Here is a 17,299-nt window from a genome sequence, read left to right on the forward strand (position 1 = left end):
GCACCCCACAGACCTATAATCCATAAATAATAGCAACCTGGTAAGAAAGTTCTACACAGAGTATTAGGAGACCACAGAGGAGCAAGTCTCTGACTCTCACTAGTAAAGGGTTTTAGAAGTGTGTGTAGGATTTTTTCAGACAGTGCAGATAAAGAAAATTGGGGTGCCTGGGTGGCTCAATCAGTGAAGTGTCTGCCTTGGACTCAGGTCATGATCTCAGAGCCCTGGGATTGAGCCCTGCATCAGGCTCCCTGCTTAGTGGAGAGTCTGTTTCTCCCTCTGCCTCTGTGATCTTTCTTACTCTCATTCTCTCTCAAATAAATTTTTAAAAAAATCTTAAAAAACCAGAAAAGAAGAAAATAAATCAGGGGAGTGTGATAGCAATGGGAAGACGGCAGCATTAGTAGAGCAGATGGGAGAGGCCTCTCTGAAGAGGTGACATTCATTTTTTTAAAGGTTTTATTTATTTATTCATGAGAGACACACACACACAGAGGCAGAGAGAGAAGCAGGCTCCATACAGAGAGAAAGAGAGAAGCAGAGACACAGGCAGAGGGAGAAGCAGGCTCTATGCAGGGAGCCTGACACGGGACTCGATCCTGGGACTCTGGGATCAGACCCTGGGCCAAAGGCAGGTGCTAAACAGCTGAGCCACCCAGGCGTCCCTGAAGAGGTGACATTTAAACTGAGACCTAAATGAGAAGAAAGTTTCAGCCACTCAAGGACCTGGTAGAAGAATGTTTAAGGCAAAGGAACAGCGAGCATTGAGGAGATGGGAGTGATCTCGGCTTGTTCAAGGAACAGCATGGTGGGAGTGACGTGAGTGAAAGGGAGAGGAATAGAGTGCATCTCAGGGAACAGGAGAGGAAAGTGAGGTGGCTCAAATGAAAGCCTAGCATGGCAGCTTTGAGAGCTCCGCTGTTGCGGGAGGACATGCATCAGGAGGAGTTCCAAAGCGTAAGATTGCATGACTTTGTCAACACTGCCTAGGAGCACTGGAAGTAGAGAAGGCAAATGGCTGGATTGATGTGTGGTTGGAGGTTGCAGAACAAATGTAGCAAATAGTGGGGTAAAGGAGTGGAATGTACTGGGAATGGAGACTTTGTAGCAGGCCAGGATCCATAAGAAAAGAATGGAAAATGGTAGATGAGGGTGTGACAAATGGAGAAAACAGAAGACTCTGGGATTGGAGGTCTCAGAGGCTTAGTGGAGCATGTGAGATGGAAACAAGATAGAGAGAAAGCTAGGAGGACAAAGGGTTTTACTCTGAGGGTGAGGTCTAGGTCCATTGCTGAAGTAAAGTAGAGATGATGGTTGAAGGTAATGATCAGGGAAGTGTGGTGCAAGATGGGGTGTTATTGGATCTCACCAAATCAAAACTTTTGTGCATCAGAGAACACCATCAAGAAAGTGAAAAGAACAGGGCACCTGGCTGGCTCAGTCGGTGGAGTGTATGACTTTTTATCTTGGGGTCATGAGTTTGAGCCCCACATTGGGTGTAGAGATTACTTAAAAGTAACATCTTTTTTTTTTTTTTAAGTGAAAAGACAATTGACAGAAAGGGAGAAAATATTTGCTAATACTTATGTAATAAGGGACTGATATAAAAATGTATAAATAACTCTTACTCCTCAGTAATAAAAAGATAAATAGCCCATTTAAAAATAGGTTAAGAATCTGAATAGATATTTCTCCAAAGACAACATAGGGTCAATAAGCACATGAAAAGATGCTCAACATCATTAGCCATCGAGGAAATGCGAACCAAAACTAACGAGATACTGCTTCACATCTTGTACTACAATGGTTATAATCAAGTAATCAGATAATAAACAAGTGTTGACAAGGATATAGAGAAATGGAAACCCTTATACACTGCTACTGGGATGGTGCAGCTGCTTTAGAAAACATTTTGGCAGTTTCTTAAAGTGTTAAAATTAGAGTTACCATATGACCCAGCTAATTTCACTCCTAGGTATATAACCAAGAGAAACGAAAGCATATGCCCATACAGAAACTCCTACCCAAAAGTTCATAGGAGCATTCCTCAATAGCGAAAAGTGGCAACAACCCAAATGTACATCAACTGACAAATGAATAAGCAAAATGTGGTATATCCATACAATACTGCAACTTGGATGACCCTTGAAAATGTTATGCTAGGTGAATGGAGACAGTTGCTACTTTAAATTAGTAATTGCTCAAAGTAGATTAGTGGATGGAAATAAGCATTTTCTTAATGAAACAGAATAGGCTAGATTAGATTGGACTAGATCAGATCTTTATATCCCAGCTCAAGTGCCATTTCCTCAGAAGTCTTCCCTAACTAGGTCAAATACCCCTCTCTTGGAACCTGTCCTTGATAGCAGTAAGCACAGTTGGAAGTTTGCATTTATTTGCATGATGATTGGATGGACGTTGGAATCCCAGGATGTGAATATAAATGTGCCCTGTCTCCAGCACTTAGCACACAGTTGATGGCACCTAGCAGGTTATTTGTAAATATCTGTTCAAGGAAGGAAGAAGAGAAACTGGTAAGTGGGGGGTCAAGGTTATAGATGCAAAGAACAGAGTAACTTAGAAGGAAAGAAATAAAATGGGGGATGTAGATGAAGTCTCCAAAATAAAGGTCTCTAAGACATTGTTTTTCAAACTGCAGGTCACAACACATTAGTGAATTGCAAAAATGATATACTAGGTTGTAGGCAGAAGTTTTTAATGAAATAGAATAGGGTAGGATAGAAAATATCAGAGGGGTGCCTGGGTCACTCAGTCAGTTAAGCATCTGACTCTATTTCTGCTCCTGTCATGATCTCAGGGTCGTGAGAGACCTGCCTCGTGCTGGGCATGGAGCCTGCTTAAGATTCTCTCTCTTCCTCTGCCCCCCTCCCCCTCCCCACCCCCATGCTCTCTTTCTCTAAAAAAAAGAAGAAAAAAGAAAGTATTTGAGAATATAGCATATACCAAGAGTAAAATTTTTCATGAAACTTTTGTTTCAACTATATATATATATATAATGTATATATATACACATATACATGAATGTATACACATATACATGAATGTATATGTGTGTATTATGTCATAATTCTACCGTATTTCAATTTTTAAAAATTGAAACACTCCTATATCCTCTGGTTCAAACATTCATAACTGTAATTCTTTTCTGAAGTACTGATCATTCTAGTGGATTCAGAATCAAGGACTGTGAATATAAGACCTTTGGTGGTTTGTACTAGCAATAGCATAGCATTTATTTTTTATTTTAAAAATTTGTATTTATTTATGATAGTCACACACACAGAGAGAGAGAGAGAGAGAGAGAGAGAGAGAGAGAGAGGCAGAGACACAGGCAGAGGGAGAAGCAGGCTCCATGTACCGGGAGCCCGACGTGGGACTCGATCCTGGGTCCCCAGGATCGCGCCCAGGGCCAAAGGCAGGCGCTAAACCACTGCGCTACCCAGGGATCCCAGCATAGCATTTTTAAAAAGTCATTTGTTAAGTAGAAATTAAACAACAAAAAAATTAAACATTAATTTCTCAAGTATAAATTGAACATTAATGGAATTTCTTAAGTACAAACATTAATTTGAGTTTTTAAGAATAAATTAAACAATGGTTGCAATCTCTATTAAGATGTTTTTCAGTCTCTAAAATGTATCAACAATTATGATTATTTCTAATCATTTATGATTAAGAAACCCAGGAAGCCACTGTTATGTAGCAAAATGCATGTCTTTAATTTAATTTCTCTTACCAGAAGTTATTTCAAAATGGTTTAATTCTAAGATTTATTTGAATGTGTGCAGTGCATCAAATGTGCCTAACAATTCTTTCATTTGAGAACTGTGTGTGGCAGGAAGTCCTGTGTGGAACCATTCTGGTCTGCAAGGAATCCTAGCTTTGTCACTTACTAGCTGTTTGACATTTGACAAGTTGGTATCTTGGGATCTTGGCTTCCTTGTCTATTAAACAGAGAAAATAATTTAGGTGGAGATTGCCTTTTGTAGAGGTCAAAATTGGTCAACTATCAGCAATTTCATATGGCTCAACCTAATGATTATCTTACAGGGTGGTTGTGAGGATCAAACAAGACAATATTTGTTTAATACCTGGCACAATGCCTATTAAATGTTAGTATTCCCTTTGATGAAGGTGAAAAATACTAGTGTCATTGTTTAACTATCTTTTAAATTGGCAGCATACACCCTGGTCCCTTGCACATTATATACTTATTTAATTTGTGTCTTGCCTTGTTGCTGAAAAAATTTAAGGAGACTGGTACCCAGTTGGTACTAGATAAATATTTGGATACTAGTGAATTAATGTTTTCATTTAGTTTTGCTTCCTTGGTCATTTTTGAGTCATCGCTTGGTACTTTACTAGAATCTGATGAAATGTTAAAGAGCCCAGTTTGGACTGTTCTTTTCCAAGAGTTTGTAACCAAGTCTTGTTTTGTACTCTAAGACAGGTTGTTCTTTCCTAGGCGCCAGACCCATGCAATGGTGTCTGGTGACTGTTTAACAACAGACTCTCTAGAAGCAAGGGTGTGTGGGTGGTGGTGAACCTAATATGAAGTATTGGCCAGTTTCCATGCAAATACTCACATCACTACTGATTTCAGGCTAGTAACTTGACATCACTCAGTGCACAGTTGGGAAGAGGTGAATGCAGCGAGCTCTTCTGAGCTGGAACCAAGATGCTCCAACCCCACCACTGGCCCCAAAACACATGAAACCCAACCTGAGGGCAGTGCTCTGCAGACTGGAACTCATAGTGGGTGTAGGATTTTTGATTTATATTTATGCCGCTAATAAAGAATTTTCACAATTACTGAGTTTCTTTTGAAAAGCACAACTAAACAGGATAACTGCAAAAGTAGAACAAAACAGTAATTACAATATTTATCATTACCCTACATCTGTATGACACCTTCTCATTAAATTGCTTTTCTTGATGAGACAACCTGCAGGGTTTTGCTCTTCTTTTTCCCTTTAGTCAACCTATTAATGACTAGACTACTAAGTAAGTATCCTCCCCCAAAATGCTATGTAGTTTTATTTATTGACTCTCTTGGTGATCTAACTGGCTCAGATCTTGGGAAACTTGTTTTTGGTGGGATTGTAAAATTCAACATCGATTTTTTTTTAATGTGAGGGGGTATGAATCATAGTTGAGGGAATTGCTGAGGATATGGGTCAATTTTTGAGTGGTGTATTTTAAGATTTTAAAAATGCTTCTGCAAATAAAATATTTTACTGTAAATCAGGTATACTAAATAGGAGATGGTAATGTCCCGAGGTAGGAGTGGACTTAAGAAATCAATAGTGGCATTTTGTTGTCACAATGATTGGGGAGCACTATTGACATTTAAAGGCTGGGGTCAGAGATGCTAGAACTGGAAATCACCCCCTGTTCTGAATGACCTTCAGATATCCTGCTGAACCATCATGTAGGTAAAAATAAGCATCTAATTTTCTAGGAATGCAGGCACAGTATAAATTGAAGGATGCTTGCCTTGAGTATTGCTTAGAACTTTTCCAGTGTTGTTCACCATGCTGGGAAGTCATAACACCATGGGCAGTACTGATCTTGTCCTTCAAGTCGCCACTAAAGCATACCTGTGTCAGTCTTGGCCTTGAGCTGTCACTCACACCGATGCTATGATAGTGTAAGCATTTGGCTACTTTATTTTGTCTTCTAGGATTGCCATGCCTAAGAGTTTAATTTTGAGGTGTATGTTATTATATTACACATTACTTTCTTTCTATTTGTCCTTTCTGCCAGGGTATTATGTTGATTTTTTTTACAATTATGCATAGGGGTATGTGGTATTCCCTATGGGTTTTATTTCAGGTTAGTGCAGGAGGACTCCTGAATATATGTTATTAAAGGAATCATTGGGTCTGAGACCCAATAACTAATCTAAATAACTAATCCTTAGCATAATATGACAATACCATTTTTGTTTCCAAGGTCCCCAGCATATCTGCCTGCCATCTGACATCAAAGAGTGGTGCATCATATTTCCTTGGCTTCAAGACTCTAAGTAGATTGTTGAACTCTGCCCCAGTCACTACCATTTGTGGCCTAAAATAACAATTGTATCCATTTTCTTTCTTCTTCTTTTTTCCCTTCCTGGCATCAGCTGAGCCATTGGTGTTACCGCTGCTGCCCACAGTGTCATCCACAGACTATCATGAGGAAAAACCATCATCTGCTGAATTTTATCCGTTTTCTTGATCGGCACTTACAGTGTTGTCATTTGTTCATTAGAATATCTGGTGCCATCGTGGAAAAGGACATAGTGAAAAAGTCCAGTGGATCACATATTATGGCAGTTGTAAAATGAGGCGAACCTCAATTTCCTTGAGTTTTGAATTTGTTCCTGAGGAATTTGGAGGCAGGCATTAGCAAGCACACCTGCTTTGTCTCCTGCCATACATAGTAGCAAGAAACACCCTGGAAAGAAAATAAGCACATAGTGCTGTGCACACAGTAACAAAAATATATACTTTGAGCTGGATTCAAATATGAACCTACAGGTCATGTTGTCAACACAGTGAAAAAGAAAAAAAAAAAGCATCATCAGTGAATAAACCTGTAATGAGTATGCAGGGCTAACCTTTGGCAAGATTGCAAAGCAGCTGGTGTTTGTTTCCAGCACTTGTCTCTTCTTTCTCAGGTGCCCTTCCCTTCCCTCGGCATCTCCCCGGCCGGCGTCCACGTGGAATCAGCATGCAATTTTGAGCTACTTCTGCTATATGCCAGGCAATGCGTTGCAATGCGTTAGGCACGACCAAATCCTTGTCTGATTTTGAGGAGTCTCCCTGTCAGAAGGAAAGGGGGTTGGCACACTTTCTTTCTTACTAACTCTAGGATCTTTTTAGAACAGACAGGCTCTTTCTGATGATCAGGAGAGTGGTTTTCCTGGACAGGCTGAAGTGACTGAGAAGGGGCAGGAGGGCTTCTGGGGGAGCTGGTAATATTGCGTTTCTTTTTTCCTTTCTTTTTTTTTTTTTTACTGTGATAAAACATTACACATCATAAAATTTACCACCTTAACTGTTTCTTAGCGTGCAGTTCAGTGGTGTTAAGTGTGTTCACCTTGTTGTGAAATAGGTTTCCAGAACTTTTTCATCTTGTAAAACTGAAACTCTGTGCCCATTAAACAATGACTCATTTTTCCTGTTCCCAGTCCCTGGTAGCCACCATTCTGCTTTTTATTTCTATAAATATGGCTACTCTAGATACCTTACATGGGTGGAATCCTACAGTCTTTATCCTCTGGTGACTGGTTTATATCATATAGTATGATGTTCATTCATATTGTAGCATGTGACAGGATTTCCCTCTTAAGGTTGTTGTTGTTGTTGTTGTTTTTAATCTGGGTGCTGCTTATCTGAGTAGTTTTACTTTGGGAAAATTCACCCAGCTGTGCATTTACTAACTGGGCACACTCCTGTATGCATGTTATACTTCCAAAAAGGGCTTTAAAAATTAGATGGAGATAAAAATTTAAAAATCATTGCTACCATTTCTGTTAAGCTATGAGTAACTTCTGTTAATGTTTCCCAGGGGTGTTTTAGAAGTACCAGTTAGAGAAGGCAATGCTTAACTCAAAGGGGGTACTTTGGAGAGTACGTCAGGAGAGATGGCTTGGGGCACCTGAGGGTCTCAGTAGGTGAAGCCTCTGCCTTTGGCTCAGGTCATGATCCAAGGTTTCTGGGATCGAGTCCCATGGTGGGCTCCCTGCTCAGCGGGGAATCTGCTTCTCCCTCTGCACCCCCCTCGTGCTCTCTCTTTCTCTCAATAAATAAATAAAATCTTTTTTATTAAGAAGAGATGAGGGACGCCTGGGTGGCTCGGTGGTTTAGCGCCTGCCTTCAGCCCAGGGCGCGATCCCAGGATCAAGTCCCACATCGGGCTCCCTCCATGGGGCCTGATTCTCCCTCTGCCTGTGTCTCTGCCTCTCTCTCTCTCTCTCTCTCTCTCTCTCTCTCTCTCTCTCTCGTGAATAAATAAATAGAATCTTAAAAAAAAAATAAGAGATGGTTTCACACACGCCCTATTGAAATTTCACCTGATGTATGGCTCTGAGCCCCTTTATACAGAAGGCTGCTGCTGCCCATCACAATCCAAAATCACTAAAAATTAATGCCCTGCCACCACCAAACAAGAGCAGAAGGAAAAGGGGAAAAAACTGTCTTTAAGAAGTGCAATGGAATTGGGGAGAAAGCCCAATTTTAGAAAATTTTAGGAGAAAGAACAAAACTGTGTTGGGAGAATAAAATCAGGGTTGCCAGATTTAGAAAAACAAAAAGCTACACAGACAAATAATCTATACAGGACAGCCAGGGAAACTTGAATTGCAGATCATCAACAAATAGGTTTTTAAAGTAGAACTATGTTCCGGGGCAGCCCGGGTGGTTTAGCAGTTTAGCACCGCCTTTAGCCCGGGGCTTGATCCTGGAGACTGGGGATCGAGTCCCACGTCTGGCTCCCTGCATGGAGCCTGCTTCTCCCTCTGCCTGTGTCTCTGCCTCTCTCTCTGTGTGTGTCCTTCATGAATAAATAAATAGAATCTTTAAAAAAATAAAAATTAAAAAAATAAAATAGAACTATGTTCCAAGTAGTGCATAGGACGTTCTTGTACTAAAAATATATTTGTTGTTTATCTGAGATTCAACTTCCCTGGGGCACCCTGTATTTTACCTGGCAACCCTAGATGCAAGGGAAGGAAGAGGGAGATAAAATCATAGGGGACACAAAAAATGTCTTTTCACTGCAAGCAACCAGCTCAAAGCCAGATTCTCTGACAATTACTTACCACCAGAAAATATTCTCTGTCCTAAATGAGGGAAAGAACTTTCCACAAGGCATTGGTTTGATTTTGCAGTGAAGAAAGGATCAGACTTTTCTTGAGTGTCTTGCTAGGGGTCCAGAGTTTAATCCAAATCTTGTCACGTTTGCTATTTCCCAGAGAGCTGAATGACAGAATAGTATAGCCTAGGACGATGGTGTGTGGGGCCACAGGTAGGAAGGGCAAGGTACTTCCTCTGAAAGACCCAGTGCCTGGTAGTGACTTATGTTGTCAGTTTTCATCTGAAGAAATTTTGATGGGTATAAATAGGGGTTGCCATTAAATGTACTGCATCAGTACTTGCGGGGGGGAAAACAAATTCCTGAACACTCTGCCCTCCCTATTCATCAAAGCAAAATAGTCCAAGATTCGCTCAAGGTGAATGAGGGCAGTTGTTCTGGAAGAGTTGGCCTTGTCACACAATTTCTGATTTGCTTTGAAGCCCTGCAGTTAAACCCTTCTAATTCTGAGTCAATGGAAGGGATAATCAGGCTTGATCAATGAAAGTTCTCAGGCTCATTGTTTAAAAGAAATAATTTTTAAAATTGTAAGTATTTAAAAAGGATTAAATAATCAACAAGATGACTCTAAGCTGAAGTTTTGCAAGGCCCATTTTAATGATTTGTTTTTAAATCAGAAGTATAGTTGCATGTAGTTAAAGGCAAATGTCCTTTAAACAGTTTGTTACTAGACATAGGTAAACTTGATGTTTTGTGATCTTTTTTATACCATTAATTGCTTTGTAAGCTTTTCTTTCATAGTGTTTGAAGTAAACTTTGGCCTGGCTCAGGTCGAATTATCACAAAACTTTAAAACAGTGAAGACTGAATTTATTACTTGGAAGCTGTATCTGTGACTGTTATCAACTGGATATGTAGAATCTTGGTTGATACTTTTTATGGCTTTATGAAACTGTCAATAGCCCTGGCACGTATGTATGTCCTTGGACAGTTTCCTTAGGTGTCTACAGCTCAGTGTCCTCATCTACAAAATGAGGGGGTGGACCAGATGATCTCTAGCCTCCAAGCTCTAAAACATCATGACTAGTTGATCACTCAAAGTGTGCCCATTTCAGGGATCAGTGACTTAGAACAACTTACCTAGACTTTCCTTGGTAGTGATGTTTATGATTTTAACAAATAAAGGTAAGAAGAGTATAGAAAAAGTGTTTTCAATTGCTTCTTGTCCCCTTGGAAATCTTTCATGGACAAATAATCAGAAGTTGGGGGAAAAACCAGAATACCCAGAAAGCAATAATGTCTAGAAGAGACCACGGATTGAAGAACTGAGATGTGATTACTGCAAGGGGAGTAGATGCCATGAGAGAAACATGCCTGTCTTTGCTTCCTCAAAACACCAGATTGTGCCTGCTGGGAACAAGAGATTCACTCCTCATTAGGACACTGAGTGCTGCCAGAAGCAACATCTTCTGTTTGATTCCCGTAACAGTCAGGAAAAGCATGTAATGGAAGCTGTAGCACAAGACAAGACTATGCCTGGGGCCGAGTGTTTCCACCCACCCCAACTCTGAGGTGAACAGTCTGTAGGTAGCACCTTGAGGATCAGGCTTTCTCATCTCCAGAGTCTCCATACTCATTAAGTCAAGTATTTAAGATGCAAATTATTTGGATCATGAAACTTCTTGCTTCCACACTCATTGCCAAATATTTGTGCACTTTCTGAACATTGTTGTACAAATTATAAATGTATCTAAAAATGTTCAGCCATAGCTTCTTGCTAAGACTCTCCCATGTGAGACAGCTTGTGACCAGCCCCTCAGCCAGCTTCTTGAGAAAGCAGACAGCTTGGAAAGGAAACTTGCAGCTGGGAGGGTAGACTCTGGCATTAAACAAGGCAAGGTCACTTCACCTGCTTTACCAGCTTCGTTCCTTCCCTGCACCATGGCTCTGCCTTCCTCACCAGGGGGACAGAAATCTGGAAGGATATTCTAAGTGCCCCTGAGGACTGTATATGTGGACACTATAGAGTACATGTGCATACTCGAGGACAGACTAATCAAAGCTAATTTACAAGGGGATCTAGGAGAAAGAGAGTTGTAATGTGGTCAGTATCGTGATATGTATACGGTGTATACGGTGTGTGATATTTTGTAGCAAAGTTCAGAATTTGTTCCAGAAAACTTGGCAGAAATTTTACCCTCTAAGGCATAGGAGGTGTGGGAAGCTGAAGAATGCCCTCCTCCAAAGATGTCCACCTATTTATCCCCAGAATCTGTGAATATGTTACTTTACATGGTTAAAGGGACTTTGCAGATACGAGCTGCAAAGTTAAGGGTCTTGAGGCAGGGAGATGATTCTGGATAATCTGGATGGGCCCAATGTCATTACAAAGGTTCTTATAGGAGGGAAGCCTCTAGAAGGCAGAAAATGTACAGACATAGATTCTCCTTTGGAGCTTCCAGAAAGAATGCAGCCCTGCTGACTCCTTGATTTTAGGACTGCTGACCTCCAGAACTGTAAGAGAATACATTTTGTGCTGTTTTAAGCCACTAAGTTTATGGCAATTTGTTATAGCAGCAATAGGAAAGTAATGTAGGAGGATTCAACAGGGTGTTTTCAATTCAGCAAGAATGGTTTGGGGAGAGTGTAGGGGTAATGGCAGGTAGGAACATTCAGAAAGTCAGTTACTATACAGGGGTTTCTTGGGAGCCTGCTGTCAGCCAGGAACTGAGACCTCAGTTGTTGACAAATAGACATGGGCTCTGCCAATATGGAACTGAGGAAGACTGGCATTAAACCAAAAATTACTATTAATTAACTTCAAGTATGCAGTGTGCTATGAAGTACTTCACAGTGCTCTGAGAATGATTAAAAGGAGATCTACTTCTGGATGGTCAGAGGTTTTCCTGAGGATGTGATGTTTAAGGCAGACTCTAGGATGAGCAGGGGTTAGCTGTCTCAGGTCAGTGGGGGCGGAAGGGGCCTTCCAGACAGACAGAAAAGCTTTTCCAAGAGCTGTAGGCAGGCAAAGTGCTGTGTTTTAAGAAGTTAAAGTAAGTCCAGTATCATTGGTGCCAACAGAATAAGATCTAGTGATGTGCAAGAGGAGATGGATGACTAGAGCCTAGGTTAGGCAGGGCCTTCCAGGCTATTGAAGGACAGTGGTATGTCCACATTTATACTTTCAAAGATCACTTAGGCTATAGTAGATGAAAGAATGGATTGGGGGGGCAAGAGAAGATACCAATAGACAAGTTATGAGGACACTGCAACATCCCAGGTGAGAAGTAATGGTAGCCTTGGCCAGGATGGTGGCAGCTGGGATAAAGAGAAACAGAAGGGTTCAAGAGATAAATATATAGGACAGAGAAACAAAGGCTTGATGATTGAGGGAGTGTGAGAGGTGACAGAGAGGGAAACATTAAGGATGATGGCCAGAGGGACGTCTGGGTGGCTCAGTGGTTGAGCATCTGCCTCCGGCTCAGGGTGTGATCCCAGAGTCCCAGGATCAAGTCCGACATCAGGCTCCTTGCACAAAGCCTGCTTCTCCTCCCTCTGCCTATGTCTCTGCTTCTCTCTCTGTGTCTCTCATGAATAAATAAATTTTTTTTTAAAAAAAAGGATGATGCTTAGGGCAGCCCAGGTGGCTCAGCACTTTAGTGCCACCTGCGGCCCAGGGCCTGATCTTGGAGACCTGGGATCGAGTCCCACGTCGGGCTCCCTGCATGGAGCCTGCTTCTCCCTCTGCCTGTGTCTCTGTCTCTGTCTGTCTGTCTGCCTGTCTCTCTCTGTCTCATGAATAAATAAATAAAATCTTTAAAAAAATAAAAAAAAGGATGATGCCTAGATTTATAGATTAAGCAACCTGTCAACAGAACTTCCATTTTCTAAAGAAGGGAACAATGCTGGAAGAGAAGAGTTTTGGTGGGAAGATGGTGAGTATGACTTTGGCCATCTATAACTTGAAGGGGTCACTGAGGCATTCAGGTGGAAATGTCAAGTAGGCATTTGCACACACAGGGGCAGGAGATTTAAATGAGGAGTCAGAATTTCAAAGATAAGAGAAGCCCTCGTGATAGTGGAGGTTGCCTAGGAAGGGAGAAGCTGGTAAGAGGAGGGCATAGGAATCTCAAAGGAAGCAGAGGAGCAGAGGTCAGAGGAAAAGACCTAGGAGTGACTAGAAAAGCAGGAGAAAAACAAGGAGGGTGTAGAGCTACTGAACTGAAAGGAAAAGAGAGTTTTTCAAAAAAGAGGGAGTGGCTGGAAGGTCGAGAAAAATAAGGACTAGAAAGTATTCCTTGGAAATGAAGATCATTGGTGACCTCAGCATGAATTGGGTGTGATGGAGGAAAGGGGACAGAACCTAGGAACTGTCATCTCTTCTAAGTGCTTCTGGCAGATGCTAGTGAGAACAATGTCTTCAGGAAAAGATAGGAACTAGTGAGACGTCCGGAGGCAAACTGTTGCTGGGGGGTGGCTGAATTATGTGCACCACTGCCACCACCACTGTGCATGTGCACCAGTACCTTGCCTGCCCAGAAAAACACGTGTAGGTGGTGGACAGGACTCCAGACTGCTAGGGCCTTAACCACAACTCCTTGTTCACTTGTCCCCTTTGGCCAGAGTCCCCCCATCACTCCCTCTTTCTCTTAGCTCTCTGGTCTTTGCTTGTAGCCTTTTGTGTCTTCTTTCTTGGTTATTCTGAGACTGGACCCATGAACTCACTGCTCTCATTCTTTCTTCCTTTTGTTCTCCTGGCATTGGAGAGATTTTGTGTCTCCAGGGAGTCTGAATGAATTGACATTTCAGAGCAATTGTTTTTCATCCAGTGTGTATGCAGTGGTTCTTTGTGGAACATGGCCAGTCCTATGAGCAGACAAAGAAAAATAGCATATTAGGTAAGTGACTTCATGGAGAAGTGTGAGGGGAGGATACCAGTCCCCTCCTTTGTGAGAAGGCAGGAAGGCTATTGGAAGAGCCAAAGAGTTGCTCCGGGTTGAGGGTTCAAAAAATGGTAAGAGAAAATGTTCCTCTATTTTTTTATTGTCTACTGAAATCCAGCTTACATGGAATTCACATGGAATTCCTTGACTGTGACTATGAGGTACATAGAGGAGTCCAACCTCCTCCACTTTTATGAGGCAACAGAGCATAACAATGGGAACAGGTGTTCCTTGGGTTATGCTGCCAAATAAAACTTACTCAAGACCAAAGTGACTTTGCTCTGAAACCAGAGCAACAACAGGAATCCTGAGAAGGAAGACACACACACACACACACACACACACACACACACACACACTGAAAGAATGAGGCCATTTTGAGGGAAAGGAATAAAAGAAGAAAAGGGTTATATCAGGAGAAACAAAATACAGCTCTGACTCATGCAGTAAGCTTGAATGATGAAAAAAATAATTGGAGAATAATATCAGAGTTCTGAACTTGGCTTTGAACGTGAATATAGCTTTTACTTGTACATTTGGGGGCAGTTATTCCCCTCCTTCACTGTTTCCTTCATCCTTCAGGTTAGGAAATTATTCCCTTGAGTGAAATGAAATTATATTCTCTTGTTTTCTGGGAAAGTGCTTGTGCTAACTCTTCCTTCAGGATCCGTTGAATAAGTTAGTAGCTGATGAAAGAAAGCAGCAAGTGACTACATTGGCATTGATAAATAATTGAGTACTGTAGTTAGGGTTCTTCTCAGAGACTCATGATCTTTTTTTTTCTAGAGATCAGCTGAAGTCCAGCCCTCTCACTTTACATATGAGGAATGGGATATGAAAGGATGAAGCAGTTTTCCCAAATCCACAGAGCTACCAAGCGGCAGATCTGGTCCTAAAACTTTGGGATCAGGTGTCTACTGGGCTATGCTGTCCTACTCAAATGTATTAAAACAGCCGCAGCACCCGTAAGTGAAAGCTTCCTCGGTTCAGGAGGGTATCATCTCCAGTTCTCACAACAAATCTTTAAAGGAGGCTTTATCACTCCTGTTTCCTGGGTCAGAAAACCAAAGCTCAGAGAGGTTAGCTAACTCACCTAAGACCACACTGTCAGTAGAACTGTCTAATCTTGCCGCATGACCAAGTGTGGATTACCAGTACCTAGGGCTGATCCTTCACCTCAGTGGGGACAGGTGATAGCCGGTCTGGTGTCACAAGGAATGCCCAAAGGGCCACACAACCAAAATTATTGACCCAGCTCCTTGGCTATGGTGCTTAAAGGTTGAACTTCGAGTCACTGCTAGGAAGGAACACAGTCTTGAGGGAATTGGATGCTGAAGAGTTATGTTTTCTTGGGAAAGAAAACTATGTGGAGCGGGATGCCTGGGTGGCTCAGCGGTTGAGCACCTGCCTTTGGCTCAGGGAGTGATCCCAGAGTCCTGGGATGGAGTCCCACATCGGGCTCCCTGCGAGGAGCCTGCTTCTCCCTTTGCTTATGTCTCTGCCTCTCTCTGTGCCTCTAATGAATAAATAAATAAAATCTTAAAAAAAAAAGAAGCTATGTGGAGCAAAGGGGAACTTTTCAGGCCGAGTAGGATGATACTTGTCAAGTGGAGACAGGGGAGGGGAAGGGTTCTCTGGAGAGAGAACAGATATTGCCCAGCTCTGAAAGGTATTTGGAATGAGGCTGGATCTTTGAGTCCCTAATTGGGCTGGAGTATATATGGAACTTTTTAAAAAGATTTTATTTATTTATTCATGAGAGACAGAGAGAGGCATAGACATAGGCAGAGGGAGAAGCAGGCTCTCTGTAGGAGCCCGACGTGGGACTCGATCCCGGACCCCAGGATCACGCTCTGAGTCAAAGGCAGACGCTCAACCGCTGAGCCACCTAGGCGTCCCTATTTATGGAACTTGATAGCATGCATTTATAGAACCTGATGAGTATGCTGTGACTGTACTATTTTCAAAGAGGGTCCATCATTATATAGAACTGAATTAATTGTAATCCTGGGCTCCAGATACAGAGGTTCATGCACGGCTCTCTCTTTACATAAATACATAAATAGGAACACTCATGAATCCAACATCCAAACCAAAACTAGAGCAGTCAATGAAGCTGTTTGACAATACCAGGTTTTGAAAAGGAGGATATAGGTTGACGGAACCTCTTATTCATCCCTAGGAGTATAAATTAGTTGAATCAATTTGCATTGTTTTGTAGTGTTAAAGATTCTCATGGAATCTATAAACCCATCCAAAAAAAAAATTCACAGCAGCACTGTTTATTTGTAAATCATGGAGCTAAGTAGTGAATTTTTCTTCCTGTTACATTTGAAAGTATCAACAAATACAGGAATCTTCCTTTTTTGAGTGGGGAAAGGCTAGCTCTTCTAACAGCACCTGCTCACAACCTCCTTCCACGTTACTGTTAGACAAAAAGGAAGGCAATTCTTTATCACTTGTCACTAGTCATGTGTTTGTCAAATTGGCATCTTGGACTAGGGAGGTGTAGTCATATTTTTAAATGAGGCTTGTCTGTGCAAAGCAATTTGAGTTTTATTTTTTTTTAATTTTTTGCTGTAACTTATTTTTTAAATTATATATATATGTATATATATATTGAAGTTCAATTTGCCAACATATGGTATAACACCCAGTGCTCATTCTGTCAAGTGCCCTCCTCAGTGCCTGTCACCCAGTCACCCCATCCCCCCACCTGCCTCCCCTTCCACTTCCCTTGTTCGTTTCCTAGAGTTAGGAGTCAATCTGAGTTTTAGAGAACTCATCTGCTTGCATTTGTTTGGCATTGCTTCCTCTTCTTGTATAGGTCTTCAAGTCATGGCAGAGACAAAAGCTTTGGCAACTGAATAACACCCTGAACAATAATCCACTGTTGGGTTTCCTGGCTCTATCATACATCAGTGGACAGTCATGGGCAAGTTCCTGAACTTCTCCGAGCCTCAGGCTATCTCATCTATAAGTGGGTAAGTTCATGTGTGCCTTTGGGGACTGCTGTAAGGATTAAAGGAAGGAACTGCACGTAACCAGCTAGGGAACAGAGAAGCCCAGCAGCAAATTTTAGTTACCATTTCTTTCTTTTTTTAAAAAGATTTTATTTATTTATTCATAAGAAACACACAGAGAGAGGCAGAGACATAGGCAGAGAGAGAAGCAGGCTCTCTGCGGGGAGCCTGATGCAGTACTCTATCCCAGAACCCCTGGGATCACACGACCTGAGCCAAAGGCAGACGCTCAACTACTGAGCCACCAGGTGTTCCACAAACGTTAGGTACCTTTTCTATAGAAATAGGAGGATAGGGCAGCCTGGGTGGCTCAGTGGTTTAGCGCTGCCTTTGGCCCAGGGCGTGATCCTGGGGACCCTGGATCAAGTCCCACATTGGGCTCCCTGCATGGAGCTTGCTTCTCCTTCTGCCTGTGTCTCTGCCTCTCTCTCTCTCTGTGACTCTCATGAATAAAATAAATAAAATCTTTAAAAAAAAGAAACAGGAGGATAAGGGACACCCTGCAATATA

General features: G+C 41.8%; 1 protein-coding gene and 1 non-coding gene across 5 annotated transcripts in view; one reads left to right on the forward strand and one right to left on the reverse strand.

The window, feature by feature from the left end:
- Positions 1–17,299, forward strand: part of PDK3 (pyruvate dehydrogenase kinase 3) — a 146,705-nt gene that overhangs the window by 55,877 nt on the left and 73,529 nt on the right. For 3 of the 4 annotated variants that reach the window (XM_072744498.1, XM_072744499.1, XM_072744501.1), the window contains 2 exons: positions 14,553–14,731; positions 16,594–16,750. The gene's annotated coding sequence lies outside the window, so the exon portion shown is untranslated. The remainder of the gene's footprint in view (positions 1–14,552; positions 14,732–16,593; positions 16,751–17,299) is intronic. The other variant, XM_072744500.1, reaches the window with a different exon arrangement.
- LOC112919173 (small nucleolar RNA SNORD35) lies at positions 6,136–6,222 on the reverse strand. Its single transcript, XR_003234837.1, has one exon. It is a non-coding gene; the product is annotated as a small nucleolar RNA SNORD35 (small nucleolar RNA).

The sequence above is a fragment of the Vulpes vulpes genome, chromosome X (genome assembly GCF_048418805.1).
Source record: "Vulpes vulpes isolate BD-2025 chromosome X, VulVul3, whole genome shotgun sequence".
In the NCBI taxonomy this organism is placed as follows: Eukaryota; Metazoa; Chordata; class Mammalia; order Carnivora; family Canidae; genus Vulpes; species Vulpes vulpes.